The 19,369-nt window shown below is 37.6% G+C and overlaps 1 pseudogene; it reads left to right on the plus strand.

The window, feature by feature from the left end:
* Positions 1 to 7,959: 7,959 nt before the first annotated feature.
* LOC149253238 (protein trichome birefringence-like 11) overlaps positions 7,960 to 19,369 on the plus strand; it is a 59,301-nt pseudogene continuing 47,891 nt past the window's right edge.

A 19,369-nucleotide genomic window follows, 5' to 3' on the forward strand; every position in this document is an offset into this window, starting at 1 on the left:
AATAGCTATAGATTAAAATTGATAATAAAGATTATATATATATATATATATATATATATATATATATATATATATATATATAATAAAAAGGATTCTTGATAAAACTCATACTCATACTAATAAATAATATTAATATTTAATTGTGTGTATATATATATATATATATATATATATATATATATATATATATATATATATATATATATATATATATATCACTATATATTAAAAACTAAACATTCATATTAATATTAGAATTACTAATATTTATATATTATATTTATCAACTTAACAACTATATCTGATTAGGGTCTTAATAAAATTCCATTCTTTTTATTTTATTTTACATATATAATCAAGATTAAAAAAAATAATGAATCTATAATATTTCCACAAAAATATTTATAATGCATTTATACTAATTCTATCAGAATGTTAATACATATTGTTATATATCAATATGTATATAAATCACAAATAATAGATTAATTATAATATTACTAGTATAGATATAAAAAGAAAAATGAAAAAAGTGGGAACGAAAGGACGGAGAAAATTAAGAAGAGAGGGTGGGAATCCAACAGCTACTAATTTTGTAGCGTCATCCCTATTATTACTGGAAGACCTCTCAATTTCAATGGCTTCCCTAAACTTGCGATGATGAAAATGAGGAATCTTAGAGATAACCTTAGCCTCCTCAATGCATATATGATGCTTAGTCTTTTCTGCATGTTCGACTAAAGCTGAAGATTTGGTCCTCCCTTGTTTAATATCAGCGACGTGTTCCTTAATCCTTTGTTTTATAGAATGACCATTTTCATTATGTATGAGGTTCCATAGGAACAAGGGATGATATAAACACCTTTCATATCCATAGGGTTCATCAATTGGTCTTTAACAGACTTAAGGGAACTCCTAATGGTGTTGTGGGGTCTAAAGGTCGAGGGAATATTATGCTTTTTCAAGATTCTCGCAATATTATCAGTCGTCCCTTGGATTAAGGGGAGGTGGACTCCTGAACTGCGTTCAATGGGTTCTTTCTTGACCTTGGGACCTTTGCTTGCTTTGAGGAAGGATTTGACACCTTGTTGCCTACTATAGCCATTCCGGACAAAAAAATTAAGGATATGGGACTTTTCTTTAGAAAAGTGGTCTTCATAAAAAATTCTCAAAGCACGAGTGGCTAACGTGCTAAGAACACCTATCTTCCGGGCAGGAAAATGATGGGAACTGGCACGAAGATACCGCTCAGTGGAGTCTTCTTTCAATATACCTCATGGGAGAAAGATCCATCAGTGCTGCTAGAAATGAGGACATTGAGAAAAGGAAGGCAACCATTAACCTCATGCTCCATTGTAAACTGGATGGAGTTAGATTGATTATTGAGATGTTGGAAAAAGAGATCTAATTTTTCAGGCTCGTGCTGCCAAATGGTGCGGGTGTCATCAACAAATATTCTCCAAAGCTTAGTTTTAAATAAAGTTGAGGATAAAGCCTTGGATTCAAAATCTTCCATGAACAGGTTAGCAACGATAGGGGATAGGGGGGAACCCATGGCAACCCCACAAGTTTGTTCATAGAACACATTCAATACAAAAAAAAGTGGAAGTGAGGCAGATCTCAACTAACTTAGCTGTGTCGGGATCAGTAAGTCGAGAGATGACATAAAGGGCTTCTTTAATGGGGATGCAAGTGTACATGGAAACCACATCAAAACTAACAAGATTATTGCCAGATTCAAATTTCATATCTTTCAATTCATTAACAAAAGAAGAGGATTCTTTGACAAAGGACTTCGTCTGCCCCACCAGGGGTTTTAGCTTCATGGCTAAAAATTTAGCTAGAAGGTAGGTCGGCCCACCAATGGTGTTGACAATGGGTCGAAGGGGGACTCTCTCTTTATGGATTTTTGGAAGCCCAAAGCCCATTAATCTTGGGAGTGATAGGGATACTTTCAATCAGCTTATGGCTAAAGGAGACAATCATGCTGCTGGATTCAATAGCAAGAGCAACAGTCTTAGAAATATTTTTTAAGGGATTCTTGTCAAGCTTTCTATAGGTACCACTGTTGACCACATTCTCCAACATCTTCTTGCGATACTAATCCTTGTCAAGGATAACAGCAACCCCCACTTTGTTAACTTGTAGAACAACTATGTCTCGGTTCCTATTCAGGGATTTGAGGGCTTTGAACTCACCTTTGCTGATGTTATTCTTAGGGGGCTTCACTTTTTTAAGAATAACAACGCAGTCTTGACGAATAATATCTTTAATATTATCCGGTAAGCCCTTTATCCCAAATGCGACGTCACACATAATATGAGCCACCAGACTCTTTTTAGGAGAAAGGACAAAATTCAATCCACTTTCCAAAAGTAGTTGTGTGAATAATGGGAATAATATAAATAATTTTGAATATAACACTTTAGTTAATAATAAAGAAATTACTAGATTATACAATAAAAGTAATAAAGAAGGAACTCTTAAATATATTAATGATAATAAAGAGGATAAAAATATTATTAAATTTATTGGTATTAATGAAAATAATAATAATTCGAATAATTATAACAGTGGTTACAATATTATTACTAACCATCATAATAATAAAGTAGTTAACTTATCTAGTTCTTGGGCAACAAAGGATTGGATTACTTGATGAGACTTTAATATGATCAGAAATATTGAAGAGAAGAGAGGCGAAGTCAGAAGATTGGATCCCTCCTTGATATTCAATGACGCCATAGAAGATCTCCACTTGGTTGACATTCTCCCCAAACACAGACTTCACACTTGGAATAATAGATGGAGTGGACAGAACCAGGTGGCCAGCCAGTTGGGTCGATTTATCCTTTCATAACAACTTACTTTACAAGATCCAAATGTTGAAATCGATATAACCCTCCTTTGGATCAGACCACTAGCCTGTCAGTTTGACGATGACTGTCGAGGTTTCTACTTGGAGAAAGCCCTTTTGATTTGAAAGCTTATGGCTGCGTTACCCCACTTTTTTGGAGAAGCTTGGAACTTGGTAGACCACGATGGAAGATCCTCTGAGAAATAAGATGCAATCCTTCCAAAAGAAACTCTAGGTGATGAAACTCAAAATCAAAACCTAGAACCGCGACGAGTTTGGCAACATTTTCGAGGAGAAACATAAGCTGGAAGCTCGCTTAGAGGAATATTAGAGGAAAATAATATAGGATGGCCGATCCTGGGAGATGGTGGACGAAGAGGGGTTATTGATATGAGAGTTAGAAGAAATAACACATCAAGAAGAGATCATATGGTGATAGAATTCACGCATTTAGTGGCTGCAGGAGGGTGAGCACAACTCTAAATTTTTTCATAGATCCACAATCAATCATCGCTAACGTAACCTAATCACTCAACTTCAAGGATCTATTAGCACTTGCTATGAATGCCAAGAAGATATTGAAAAAGAATTGAAGACCTACCTCTCCTTATTTGTGATACGAAGGCTATGTTAGGTTTGAAACCATCTAGACCATCATGCATCATATCCCTTTGTTGGTCTCTCCTGCTCAGAACGACGCCTTGATTAGTCCCATCACGCTTTTTGTAGTGGAATAAGTGGTCAAGGCCATGCCCTCCAATAAAGCTCTTCGTCCTGACAGATTCACTGTTGAATTCTTCAAAGCGGGCAGGTCCTTCCTGAGTCAAGACATCTAGGATTTGGTGGAGGAATCTCGTTGTCTTTGTCAAATCTGGTAAGGTCTTAAGATACACACTAGACACTCATTCCTAAACCCAAGAGGCCTTGTCTCGCATTTATTTTAGACCAATCTCCCTATGCAATGTCATCTATAAAATCCTTTCCACGATTCTGATCAGATGTCTGAAACCTATCCCCCATCACATTATCAGCCAGGAATAATCGAGTTTTGTTGAAGGACGCCAAATTCTTGTTGGCATTCTCTCGGATAGTGAGACCATCCATTCCTTGCAAGTCTGCAAAATAATAGGTATGTTGCTAAAACAAGATCTATCAAAAGCCTACGACCGCTTGAATTGGGATTGTTTGTTGGCAATCCTCCGAGCTTTTGGATTTGCCGATGATTGGATCCATTGGATCAAATCTGATCTCCACACCTTTCTTCTCAATCCTCATTAATGGATTCCCCTCGAAAACCTTCAGACCTTCTAGAGGAATTTGTCAAGGGACCCCATATCCCCATTCCTCTTTATCATTGTAGTAGAGGGTCTGGGAAGAATGATAAAGGTCACCAAGCAATCAAACTTGTTGGATGACATTAACTTGCACGGAACTAATGTTCATATGACACAACAACATTTCGTGGAAGATAATCTTTTATTTTGTAAGGCTACTATCAGGGAAGCATCTCCGTTGAACAACATTATGGTGGACTTCCAAAATGCTTTAGGTATGCTCCTAAACAAGGAAAAATAGAGTATTTATTTATTCCATACTCCCAGGGCAGTTCAATATTGCTTGGCTAGAGTTCTAGGCTTCAACATCAGATCTTTTCCCTCTAAATATCTAGGGGTTCCTCTTATCTTTAATCCCCTCCAGATTGCTCCTTGGAAAGACCTCTGCTCGAAGATATCCAAGAACCTGTCAAACTGGACCTTTCGTTTCCTCAACCTGGCTAGAAGAGCAACCCTTTTGAAATATGTATTGTAAGCCATGTCAATGTATCAAATATCCTCCCTCCTTGCCTGCAAATGTATATACTCGGAGCTAATAGCAATATTTAGACAATTCCTGTGGAGCGGAGCCTCGATGGACCAGAAATGGTCGCTTGTTACTTGGCATAAGTTCTGCCTCCCCAAGGCTCTGGGAGGCCTCAGTTTGAGGGACCCTGCAATACTGAACACTGCCCTTGAAGCCAAGTTATGGTGGAGATGGATCCAAGGGGGAGATGAGATTTGGAAAACAATTTGGACCCAAAAATACGAGCAGGGGAAATCCCAGGAAGCCCTCATCCGCGAACCTCTTCTGAGTACGGGTTCGATAATTTTGAATCTTGTGAATAATAATAGTGGTATGATCCACGACCATTTATTTTATGAAGCCAAGAATGTGTAGTTACCTTATTTTGGCAGGACTCCTCACAACAGTTCCCTTGTCTCCATCAGGATTAGTCCCTTTCATGTCTGATGCCCTTTTTCCAATCGATCTCAGCCACTCGGGTGGTGGACTAATGGATCGAAGAGGTCGATGATTAGGGATGGAGGAGATGGAAGTTAGATGAAGCGTGACCACTGGATATTCCTCAGGGGGGCTGTGAGCGACTGGGTTCCCATCTTTCATAGTGGCCTGCCCATGTATCACAAGAGCCGGATAAGTTCTGATGGGTCCTCTCTATTACTGGAGTTTTCTCTATCAAGGAAGCCTGCCAATTGGAAGCTGATAATCGAATGAAGGAGCTGAGCTGCGGAGAACCTAGGGTTTCTATTCGGCTCTAGTTGCTGCCATTGCGCCTGCGGCGGCAGGGCTTGCCGCTGTCTCTGGCCGCCCTTCTTGCCGCCATCGCTTGGTGTTTCTCGACGTGCGACCAACCTTCTGTGATTCAACTGTGCCGGGTTTCGCTGCGGCTGGAGGGGTTTGGAGATCTGCGACTCCGGTAGCCTGAGGCGAGGATTCGACTTCGGCCTTCGCTCCCCTATCTCCTGTGGGTCTCCTCCCCTACGTTGTTTCCTCAGCGCGACTCTGATCCAATCATCATATTCGTCTAACGAGCCCAGGTTGGTGGCCCGCACTGCTTAGTCTCTGAGTTTCAGCAGAGGTCCGGAGACTTGCATTGTGCTTTGAGTTGGGCGGCGGCGGCGTGTGTCCACATCTTTCTGGTTTTTCGGCGGTCTCCTGCTCAACTTCCGACTCTCTATTTTGGCGGTCTCACCAAAGGAATTTTGGCTTTTGGCTTTTTCGTGCTGAGCCGTGGAGCGAGGGAGGGGTATTGTTGGGCCTCTTGACTCTCTTCGTGGGGGTGAGGTGGCTGCCCTAGCCGCCTCTGCCCCCGGACCTAGCTGTCTCTGCTTCGGCTGGGATCTGATGGACTCCCTTGTGGCTCTGGGTCCTTTTTTTGGCTTTTTGCTGGCTTACCTCTGCAGTTATGGGGAGCGTTGAGGGATATGAGGTGTGGAGTCTGTCTCTGCATCGATTCGTGCCGCTTCTCCATGGCTGTTTCTGGTCGGGTTTTCTTCGGGCTTCTTTGGATATATGGTGGTTTTTTCCTCTGGTTTCCTCGGCTTCAGGTGGATAGTTTTGAGGGGGTGGGGGAGGTGTGGCTACCTTTGGCTGCTCTCTACCATTTCATGCCTCTCCCCTTTGACTTGGTGGCCATTATCGAATTTTCTGCACTTTCCTCAGGAGCTATAGTTTTATTTTTTGTTATTTTTGTTTTAAATGGGTAGGGGTATCCTCCTGTTGGGGTTTACATACCCTTTTACTTGCTGCCCTGTTTGAGGGCTCTTCTGCATACTTCTCCTGAAGTATTGTTTTGTAAGTGGTTTACCCACACTACAGCATATGCGTTCAGCATCTACAACATGCAATTTTCTGAAATTAATGGAAATTACGAATTCTCTTCTTCGGAAAAAAAGGAAGCCTGCCTCATGAGGGCTAATGCCATGATCCGTTGGGATAGCCCTTTCTGGCAGGAAATATGGAGGAGTAACTTGTGGCCAAAGGTAGCACACTTTCTTTCGCTAGTTGGACACAAGCGTGTACTTACTTGTGATAGACTTCGGAAGCGGGAATTTGTCGGTCCTTCGATGTGTCCTTTATGCAAGAAACCAAAAATATCCCTGCTCCATCTCTTCTAGGGATGCATCATGACACACGAAGAATGGGACCATGTGTCCATTCTTTTTGGCCCAATATATTGCCACCCAGAAGACATTTGAGAGCTGCTTGAAGGCTGGCCAATTCATTAGTTTTCCAATCCTGTGGTGAGTTGAGCTTGGTGGCTCACTTCGGGGCTACCTCTTTGAAATTCTTGGAAAGAGAGAATTTGAGCCATTTTTGAAGAGAAACTGCCAACCAACGCTCATATTTGGAGCTAGATGACTTCCAATATTTGGATCCAACAAGATTGGGATGCGGGTCATCCTAACTCTCAGATTCTATCTATGTTGAATCTTTCATTCAACGTGGTTTATCCTAGGGCTCGTACTCCAATTCCTTCCCCTGCCCATTCCCCCTCCTGCTTCCTCCTACCCTCGTATGGTTGTATTGAACGTAATTTCAATGGGGCTTCTAAGGGAAACCCCAACATGACTGGTTTTGGAGGTACCCTCTGGGACTCCTGCAGCTCCCCATGTGCAATATACTGAAGTTCTTGTGGTGTAATGATGAACAATGTGGTGGAAATGACTAGACTTGAGGTGGGAATTAGCATGACCTCCCACCTTCACTGTGGAAGGATCAAAATAGTGGGAGACTTGTGCCTTATTGTTTATATGGTCCAAAGAATTATCAACAACATCACCCCATGGAAAGTGGCCAGAAGCTAGTGCTTAGAATCTCGACTCTCTCGTGTCCAACGAACCTTGACGTCTTTTGAGTAGGTCACTACCAACCACGTGCTTTAAGATGGTAATAAAGTAGCAGATTGGTTGGCCAACTGTGGCACGATTACTCTGCAAAGATAATTCAGGACGACATGGGCGGATATTAAATCAAAGGTTGATCTCGAACCTAGAGAACTTTAGGCTTTGCAATCACTGTTAAAGGTTGATCTTGAAGTCCTTGATTTGGGTGATCATTTAGGGGGCTAGGTGGCAGCGCCTTGGAGTGTGGAGCCAAAAGGGCCTCCATGCGCCACTCGTATGCAATGAATGGCCTTTGGAACTTGTACCTCGCTCCCTGAAAACTGTGTTTAATATCGCACAGAGACATGTAGGAGGTCATTCGCAGGGGTTGGGTGATGAGGAGAGAGTGCGAAAGAGAATGAGGTGTGGTTTGTTTGCGTCATGGCTCAGGCTATGGCTTGCGGGCGACAGAACATGATGAGATCGTCAAATGCGGTTGGGAGGGGAATTGGCTTCTGCATCAAGCATGGAAATGGGATACGGGATAAGACACAGAGTTTTCCTTAGTCTTGGTCTATCTTTGGTTCAAGGAAGCATCACTAGATTGTCGGTTTGCTGGGGAGAGCGACTTCAGGTGCCATCTTTGGGGTTGTATGAGCTTTGCAGAGCCCGTGATCTGTGATGTGCCTTCCTATTGCTTTGTTTCCTGTGGTTACGGTGCTGGTACTCAGGACTTCGGGCTCTTTCCTAATTGACTAATGTTGTCCAACGAATTTGGTATAGTAAGTGGAGCTTTATTTCAATATTGTCAATTCAGTATTTTGTGGTGTTTCTCTGGTCAGGAAGTACGCTTCCTATGGCGGTATGTACCAGGAAAAGGCTTTTAGAAGTTCTCACCTAGCTCTCCCCTTGACAGATTTGGGGCTAGAGATGGACTAATGCAATTGTACAACCCACACCCAACAACAAGTTGCTTCTCTTTCATGAATTAGCTCGGAGAAGTAATTTAGCCCATGTTTTAGAGATGGAAAATTATACAGTTAAATCTAATTTTGATCAGGCGTGGGCAATGATGGAACATACTCTAGCATCAAGAGAAGATAATATAGGTCTGACTAATTCTCATAAAGATAGAAGACATTGGTAGGGATCATCTTCTAGTCATAAAAAAATGATCTATAATAATTGATGGGCAACGCAAGGTCAAGTGTTGTGAGCGGAAGCATCTTAACTGCTCATGTACGATCAAGAACTAGCTATAGTCAAGATAGACACATTCCTACAACTACTAACTATTTGGAAAACCAAAAAAATATACCATAGGATATCTCATGTAGGGATGTTGGAAGTAATAGGCTGCCAACACCTAGTGTTTCTAATGAGATATTGGGTTAACAATGGTAAACAATGGTACTTCATTTAGTTAACCTCATGAAAATGGAGTCCGCAAAATTGAAGGTGAAAAGGATAAGGTGATCTCCATGGTAAAATCTCACATGAAGTGCACACTCACAAGGGAACATAGGTAAATGCATCTGCATTTTTCCTTCTTTTATGGTTTGGCTTTATAGAGTTGATTTTATTGGGTGTACACTGTATGCATCTCAAAATTTCTCTTTAGGAAATCCTATTTTTATTCTTTCCAAGAAAAACTCTCTGGGGAATCCCAATGGATGTTTCCCCACATTCATGGATGGCATCCCTGGTAAACCCATTGGCATTGACTAGTGCACCTCACCCAAGGGATTTTGAACAGGGCACCTGCCAGCATAGAACTAGCCAAATACCTAATAACATTAATGACATTCGGTTGGGCTAACCCCTTGGGCTCAATAAATCATAATCAACTACACTATTTGCCATATTAACATATTGATCCTATTTAACATTTTGTTAGAGTAACCATAACAATCCAAGCCTGTTCTTATTTTTATTTTGGTTTTTAATTCCCTTTTTGGTGTCGTGACAACTTTATATGACTGTATAGATGTTTATCTTTGTCAAAGTATATTTTGAAAAGTAGATTCTCTCTTACATTCTACTTTGTCTGTTATGTATTGATGGATTTCAGTTTCATTAGTTGTGACCAAAGAACTCTGTCAGGCACGTATACAAGGATTCTTGTATCACTATTTAGAAACTGAACATTGTCCTTAAACAAGCAAAGTAGATCCTTAATGCTACATGTTTGCATCTCAAGGAACTTCCAATCCTAATAAATGAGGTGAAATTTAAGTGTTTGCAAAATCCAGAATCCAAATCTCAGGTTTTGTGAATTCACTCATATATGTTCTTGGAAAAGAGAAGTGAAATTTAATTATTTCCAAATCTTAAGTTCTGTGAATTCACTCATATTTGGTGCTGGAATCTTTTGAGAAAACAAAAATAATTTCTTTTAGTTGCATTCAAATTTTCCAAAAATAATACTAAAATTCACCTTGAAATGGCTTTAGGATTGAAAATTTCGTAAATATTTGTAGGGAAACAACCCAAAATACTTTTTCTAGATTAGAGTTTTATAACACTAGGTACTAAAACAATGTTCTATTTTATGTTGCAAATGTCTGATAGAGTCTGCCCAGAAACTGATTAGAAAATTAGGTAGATGCGCTGGATGAACTAAGTAATTTTGAATGGATAATCACTTAACATAAATGATATATTAGGTTACATTAACATATAACTTAGAAGCATGAACTGAAGAAGAAATCTCAATAAGATTGACATATTCTTAATTGAGTTGAATGAGGCTAGGAATAACTTTGACTAGAAGGTGTTGAAAATGGCATAACCTTGTTCTGGTTGGATAGATTTAGAACTAAAAATCAGCAATTTTCTTGCTTGCATAACTTGGGAAGGTTTTTGTATCTCAAGTCTCAACCTTATTGAATAGTATGATTTATGCCTTGCAATGTTGAGATACCACTTTCTAGTAACCTAAACACTTTGGATAAAAATTTAGTTGTAAATATATAAGTGAAATTATAGGATAATTGTCCCTTGTGCAGAATTTCCTTGAAATTTTGCTATTGCTTGAATGAATAAAGCTGAAACTAATTATTGTACCAAGACAAAAAATATCTTTACCAATTTGTAGTGGAATAGAACAAAAATAAAACACAGTCACACTATAGCAAAAAAAACAAAATTTTCTAGGGAACCCAACTGGGAAAACCCTTTGTTAGGTGTAGAAATTTAAAATACTATCCATATTAGACTTTGAGACACCTTCTTTAAGACCATGTTCATCGATGCTTATTGCTTTCCATATTCATTTTCATGAGCATTAGGGTTGTTGTCCGTCAAATCAGAGTAGCTAGAAAGTGTCTCTTTGATTTCAGAAAGGAGATCAGGATCAACTGCATCCAAGAATCCCCTAAAGGCTCATCAGTAACAAGAAGAAAGGTATTTTTTTTTTTTTTTATTTCATCACATGCATCCATCATAATCACTTATTTGTCTTCATTTCTTTCACAATCATTTTCAATGTTAGATGCAAAAGGTAATTTAGTATGATATAATCCTTAGGTAACCAACTTCAAACATATTGTTGGTTAATTTATGTAGTTTGAAGTTTATTGAGTTTAAATTTTATCATAAAACTGCTAGAAGCATACTAGCATGGGTGAGTTGATTATCTTGAGAACGTGGTCATGGTTTGATCTAGTCCTTGAAAGGAACTTATAGTTGATGGTCAAAATTTCACATTCCTTTCATTTTTTTATCTTCACATATAACAAATATCTTTATGTTATAGCCTCTATCTAGATATATACAGTAACTTCCACTCAGAAGTTGGATGCCATCATTTTGTAGCTTGATCTTACTCAAATTAACTTTGTTTGAGTTGAAAATGTCATTAGATCTCAATGTTATATCATTTATTGCAGAGCATGAATCCAATTTACCTATGTTTAAGTTAAAAATGTAATTAGATCTTGCTATATCATCTTTGGTAGAGAATGAATCCAATTTCTCATAGTCCATTTGCTTGAGGTATAACAAAGTTAGTTTAATTCATTAAACTTACTTTTCATATTCTATTTGCTGATTGTGATTCTGCTGGCCACATTTGCGTTGGAAAAGGGGCATATTTAATGAAGTGTGGAAGGAGAGGGAAGCTTCAGTTATGTCCTTTCTAACTTTCTAAGGTATGTAATAAAATTTAAAAAAAAATATCCATAGAATGTTGTGATTTAACTTTTTCTTTTGAAAATGGATTATTTATGTGATCTCCCCTCTCTTACAGACAAACAGAGTCCAGACATACATGGTTTTTTGGGATATGTGGATAATGGACAAATTTATGCTAGCCATTTATCTAGAAATTTACACTGTAGAAGATCAAGCATTTACAGTTGAATATTTCCTTGCCACTAAATTAGAGTTGAAGAGTCGGACTCCTATTTGTCAGGGATATACCTCACCTTTAAATCAATTTATTGCTGACTCTGTATAGACCTTCCATGGGAGGGCAAAGATTGATCACAACAATTGCTTAATATTGTTGCAGACCAAGTAAAGATTCCACATGTGTATAAATTAGTGGCTCCTTGGAGAATCCCAAGACTGGCGCTATTGTGGCAACAAGAAATTCATTTATTTTGAGTTCTTCATTAGTGCATTGATAGTATATTGTTTATTCTATACAATACCTCAACAATGTATGATCAACTTACAGTTAGGCTTGTCATAATATTTTGACTTACCCTCTTTTAGAGGGACACTAGAGTGTGTGTCAAGCTTGCACGTCACAATTGTATCATGCAAAGTTTACCTGGAACAAGTTTTGTGGATCTAAGCAGAAAGATAGGTTTTGGTATTCAAGAGGCAACAATACTACTAAGTGGGAAAGAGGTTTCACAGTTAACCTCGCTTTCACATTATGGTTGTAGTCTGTTTGTTGCCAAGATGCTGGATACCCCAACTTCCTTTTTATGATTGAGTGAAAGATTGAATCCTTAGATATATTCCTCGCTCAATTGTCATTAAGTGATGGGTTTTCTCAAAAGTGCTTCAAACCTATAAACTGTACTAGAGTTGTTCTTGAGTCTTTGGAGGTGGTTGGATTTTCAAAGCACACACGTACAAGAAGAGGAGAAATAATATGCCAGGCTAGTTTGAAGTTATCTAGCTGTGAATAGGGTGTTCCCAATTCATAAACTTGACGACTCGCTCTATTTCTTTCTAGTGAAAAACTTTGGGACTTGCCATGAATCGTGAGACAATTCCAACCCCATAACTATAAATTTCTTATTTAAATCTATACCCAATAGATTAGAATCTGTACAAGGAGAAATCCATTCTTGTTTCGAAAGAACCTGCAATCGACTTGTACCATGCTATTTAATCTTTTCTATATTTATTCGCATCCTTGGTCTGTGATATAAAGATGCAACAGGATACCTTGCATTTTCTATACTAACACTCCTAAAAAATAATAAAGTATGCCCAAATTTATCATTTCAAATTATCTATGTAGCTCACCTTCTGTTTTTTCAATTATCGAAGTTGTTACCTATATTGATGAGATCTTTTAAAACAAATACCACAACGACAATATATGTTATAGTTTTATCTGTGTTTCTCCTTCAGTACAACAACAATAAACTGTAGTTTCCTTTTAGGGGAGAAGTGTACCTGGTAGTAACCTTGGCCTGTGTGCAGATGGGTTGAATGAACATTAGACTCTATCTGTTGTTTTGAAGGTGCTTCTCCTTCAACAATACTTCATCTGATTAGATCCTTTAGGTCTGCACCTTTAGTAGATGCATGCAGCCTTAGGATACATCTTGTAGATTATAGTTTTCCTATGAGGTTGTAGCGACGATGAAAGAAGTGCATCGATTTTAGGCATATTTTGGTTGTTGTATGAAAGCATGTTTGTTTAGTGTTTCCCAAACATAGATACAACCATATTTAATATGCTCCTATAGTTTGACTTAGATGCTCACTTTTCTTAATTTAGGTGTTTTTCTTAGTTATGTTTTATGCACATATTTATCTTTAAGAAAAGCGCATGGTAGAGAAGGGTTATATATTTTGAGCAGGGGACACACTTCTAGGTAGGAGGTACTCTATTCTAGGAAGCTTTTTCCATGCAGGTTAGGTGCTTTATCCGAGAATCCTAAGAGGCGCTATTGTAGCAAAAGAAATTCATTTATTTTGAGTTCTTCATTAGTGCATTGATAGTATATTGTTTATTCCATGCAATACCTCAATAGTGTATGATCAAATTACAATTAAGATTGTCATAATATTTTGAATTACCCTCTTTTGGAGGGAAACTATAGCGTGTGTCAAGCTTGCACATCACAATTGTGTCATGTAGAGTTTACTTGGCACGAGCTTTGCAGATCTAAGCAGCCAGATACCTGTTGGAATTCAAGAGGGGACAATACTACAATTGGGAAAGAGGTTTCACAGTTAACTTGCATTTCACATTATGGTTGGAGTCGGTTTGTTGGCAAGATGTTGGATACCCCAACTTCCTTTTTATGGCTGAGTGCAAGATTGAATCCTTCGACATATTCCTCACTCAATTTTCATTAAGCAATGGGTTTTCTCAGAAGTTCTTTACTTCTATAAACTTTACAGAGTCGTTATTGAGTCTTTGGATGTGGTTATCTTTTCAAAGCACACGCATACAAGAACACGCGAAATAATATGCCTGACTAATTTCAAGTTATCTTCTTGCGAATAGGGTGTTCCCTTCCATAAACCTGATGACTCGCTCTGCTTCTTTCTAGTGAACGAATTTGGGACTTTTCGTGAATTGTGAAACGATTTCAACCCCATAACTATCAATTTCTTATTTAAAGTTATACCCACTAGATTAGAACCCGCGCAAGGAGAATTCCATTCCTGTTTCAAAAGAACCTGCAATCGACTTATACCATGTTATTTAATATTTTATGTATTTCTTTGGATCTTTGGCTTGTGGCATAAAGATGCAACGGGCTACCTTGTATTTTATATATTAACACTCCTAAACAATAATAAAGTATGCCCAAATTTGTCATTTCAAATTATTTATGCATCTCACCTTTTGGTTTTTCAATTATCGAAATTGTAACCTATATTGATGAGATCATCGACAATCGAGGCCACAGTGACAATATCTGTTAGAGTTTTATATGTGTTTCACTAAAGGTGTTTTTTCTTCAGAAGCACTACAATACATTGAAGTTTCCATTCAGCGAAAGAGTGTACCCAGTAGAAGCCTTGGTATGTGTGAAAATGGGTTGAATTCACAGTAGAATTTATCTATTGTTTTGAAGGTGTTTCTCCTTTAATGGTACTTCATCTCAGTAGATCCTTTCAATCTACACCTTTAGTAGATGCATACAGTCGTGGGGTACATGCTATAGATTCCAGTTTTGTTACGAGGGTATAGCAACGATGAAAGAATCACATCAATTTTAGGCATCCTATTGTTGTTGTATGAAATCATGCTTGTCTAGTGTTTCCCAAACTTATATAGAGCCATATTTATTATACTTTTATAGTTTGACTTAGATGCTCACTTTTCTTAATTTAGGTGTTTTTCTTAGTTCTATTTTATGCACATATTTATCTTTAAGAAAAGTTCACAGTAGAGAACGGTTTTATATTTTGGGTAGGGGTCACTCTTTTAGGTAGTAGGTATTCTATTCTGGGGATCTTTTGTCATGCATGTCAGGTTCTTTATCCTAGACAAAGTTCCAAGTCCTTACCTCCTTGATAAAGTCCTTGCTAGACAAGACACCAGTGGATAGAGTTCCAAGTCCCTAAATTTTCCAAAAACGCACCTGAGCCTAGCTATATAGCCTAAAATCCTTTGCATTCCAGTCATCTCTTGGTTGTGATTTCATAGGGAGAGCCCTCTCTAGTTTGGTAGGGCTGGATACCAAACTAAAAGCTTAGTTTGTGGTTACCTTTGTTGATCTCCTCATCATCTTGGGACATTATGGAGGATAACAGAGGGCATGGAAACTATGGAGTGCCAAGGTGTTCTAGTGAATGTAAGGTTCCCAAGTCATGGAAAAATGCAATGCTAGTTGTGAGGTCATGACTGCCAAGGTGTGTTAGGGAATGCTAGGGCATGTTAAGATGTGAAACATTGTACGAAGATGTGTCAAACAAGCTAAGATGTTCCAAGTTCTAAGGCATGTCAAGATGTACAAGGGTTCCAAGTCCCTGCCTCCTCTTCTTCCATATGCTATCCACTTATGACATTTACTTTGCAATATTTGGTGCATTTGATAGTTATAGGTCATTTATAAGTTATAAATGTTTTCATAGTTTCACTTCTAATTGATTATTCAACTGAACATATTGTTCTTCTTATACATAACTATTTTCCCTCCACCCAATTTTCATAACTTCAATAACCATTAGGTAGGGACCTACAAGTTCGATGTTTCTTTGCTTGTTTAGTAAAATATTGCCGAGACTTTAATTTATTGAAAATTGTAGAATTTACAATTTATGAAGTTTCTAGGTCTAATTTTTAAAAATATAATTCTTTAGAGCATGCTAGCTCATTGGAAGAGAACTTGCTTTACAAGCAGGAGGTTGGTGGTTCGATTCCATCGTGCCCTAACATCCATATGGAATGGCGATGAATTTTTGGTGATGGATGCTATTTTTACTATCACCAATGAGCTTTGGTGACATTTTTCGACCCTCACCAAAAATATGAAATGGTGACGGTCAATGAATGCCACCATATATATGCATCAATAGTGACAACCCTCAAAGGTTCGTAACCATAAATCGTTGTTGATATGAAATGGTGACAGTCGTTGTCTGTCATTATAGTCATTATTTGTGACAGACTTTGAATGTCCCCACAACACCTATACTTTTAGCAATATGTCTTTTGGTGACGGTCAATGAACATCACCATATATATTCACCAATAGTGACGGCCATTAAAGATCCATCACAATAAATCATTATTGTTCATATGAAATGGTGATAATCACTATCCCTCATTATAATCAATATTCGTGACGGCCCTTGAATGTCACCATAACACCTATACTTTTGGCGACGCCACTTTTGGTGACGTTTAGTTTTTGGTGACCAGGGCTATGGTCCATCACCATTGCTCATATGCAATGGTAATGCTCACTATCCGTCATTATAAATCATTATTGGTGACGAAATTTGAATGTCACTACAACACTTATACTTTTGGTGATGCCTCTTTTGGTGACATTTAGTTTTTGGTGATGGAGGCTATGGTCCGTCACCATTGATCATATGAAATGGTGACAGTCGCTATCCGCCATTATAAATCATTATTGATGATGAACTTTGTATGTCACTACAACACGTATACTTTTGGTGACGCCACCTTTGGTGATGTTTAGTTTTTGGTGATGAATGCTCTTTTGATTGTCACCAATGAGCTTATGGTGATATTTTTCAACCCTCGGCGATGTCCTTTTTTCTTGTAGTGATTTTAAATCAAACATGTGTTGAATCGCCATTTGAATATAAAATTGCTATATTTTGAAGTCCTGAGCGAATGCTACCAGATCTTGCGCTTCTAGAGTATTCTATTCTCTGCAGAAACTGTACTTTGCCCATGTAGGACCTTCTCAATAGTGTATATTTATAAGCAGCTCACAGGATTCATTGTTAATTACTCACAAAATCATAAAGCGTCGGCCAAATCTAGGGAAATTGGTACAATGGATTTCCAAAACAACGGGTGAACAACAAAGCATTGGATAAAAAAACAACTACCAAAATATGGTGCATTCTATAGTTTGGTTATATATAAAACACAAATTGGAAGTGAATTTTTTTTGTTCTTAGTAGTAAATCAATAGATCAACCAAATCAGATGGAATTTATCTTCTCAACCTCTAAAGAGTTGAAATAGAGATCCAAATATGAAAGAATTGGTAGCTTCCTAGATTTGTAGAATTAAGCCTTGAAAATTTGTTGTTTGAGTGATAAAGATTGGAAAATTGATTAGGTCAATGGAACAAGTTGCTAGAGGATTGTTTTGCTCAAATATTCAATATTATCAATTCATTTAGTGAACCAAGCTACGAGGCAAAGAACCCATGAATTGATTTTCGCCTTTAGTCCATTAGAGAAACTTGAGGCAATACACTGATTTGGGAAGGTAAGAATCTAGAAAAATGGTTTATAAGGAGTGAGATTCACACAATAATCCAATATATCCCTCGTAAAATGTATTCAACCTTTATAGTTAATGGAGTACATTACATACAAATTAACCTAAGGAAATACTTTTTGTTTATTTTTTTGACAAAATATAGTTGCATTTCAAAAGAATCTCTTAAATAAAAATAATGTTAAAAAAGAAAAAGGACAACAGGAAAATAACAAGATAACAAGACATTTTTCAATCGTAACTTGAGACCATGAATTTTGAGCCAATCTTCATGGGAGACCATGATTTCTGAGCTAGCTGACTGGATTGGTTCCAGGCCAATACCAAAATAGTTTGGTAGGGTGTTTCGTTTCGAGTCAACTATTTTCAAAGATGGTATTATGTGCGTCTTATTGGGTCGGCAACTTGGTTGGGCGTCTTCGGACCTGAGATGAGTTGGGCCTCTAAAAATAGTGGTCGACCGAATTCTTACAATTGTCCTTTAATGTGTTTTTTCTTCTACCTTCCAATTTGTGTGGGAACACTCATTATTACTCAATTTTTCATTTTGCTTTGTTTTTTTGTTTATTTAGAAAGGAGTAATTCAAAAGGAAAAATATGGGAAAATGTTTGTTGTATGTTAAAAATGTAGTGCTTTTAGTTAGCATCTATATAGGTATTTGTGAGTGAGAAGGTGGGTAGGGAATGCATAAGGGATATAAAATATATAATATTATGTGATGTGGTTTTTTCTTCCACCTCCCAATTTGTGTTGAAATACCTATTATTATTTAAAATTTTGCATGGAGCTTTCTTTTTCTTTCCCATTTTCACTACTAAAAACCCACCTTACTCACTGGTCCATGCATTAATTTGCTTCAAAGTTACGACATAAGAATGGAAACATTTGAGTGTAGATAAGGGGCATTGTGTGAGTAGTTGTCTTGCGTTAGTAGGAAAAGGGGCATTGTGGGCTTAGTTAGCATGTTCCATTTGAAAAACTAAGAAACTAGATCTAGTTTACATTTTAGCTTGATCAAGTAAAGGAAAAGTTAGTTTGTCATTTTAACAACGCTTTGTCAAAGATTCTTTATAAAATCAAAGTTATAATTTGCATCAATGTGAGTGAGTGGATAGCGGTCAAACACCTAGAAATATCACTCAACTTTGGACATGGTAGGACCTTCATAATATCTTATAGTTAAAAGTAGTCCACAGGATCCTTTATAATTGAAGATTGTATAGTTAAATTACTCGTGAAAGCATAAAGCATCGACCAAATCTAAGGAATTTGACATAGTGGATCTGTAAAAAAACCGAGTGAGCAACAAACATGGTTACTACCTTTTCGAACTCCAAAGATTAGGGTGAACTTTATATGTTAATTATATATCATATGGAAATTGAAGTGCCTCCATTTTTAAATCACCTAAATTATATGGAATTTATCGTGTCCACATCCAAGAAGTTGAAATAGAGATCCAAATATGTAAGAATTGGTAGCTTCCTCAAATTTTGTTATTTGAGTGGTAGATATTTGTAAATTGTTTCCATAATATATGCCAATGAACAATATGTTGGAGGATTGTTTTGCTCCAATATTTAATTTTTTCAATTCATTTAATGCACTGAGCTACGAGGCAGAGGGCCCATGAATTGATTTTAACCTTCCGTCCATTAGAGCAATTTGAGTAAACAACTCGATCTCCGAAGGAAAACTGTTAGAAAAATGGT

This window comes from Pinus tabuliformis, chromosome 7, assembly GCF_031772625.1.
Source record: "Pinus tabuliformis cultivar Carrire ecotype Pingquan chromosome 7, CPIR1, whole genome shotgun sequence".
Lineage (NCBI taxonomy): Eukaryota > Viridiplantae > Streptophyta > Pinopsida > Pinales > Pinaceae > Pinus > Pinus tabuliformis.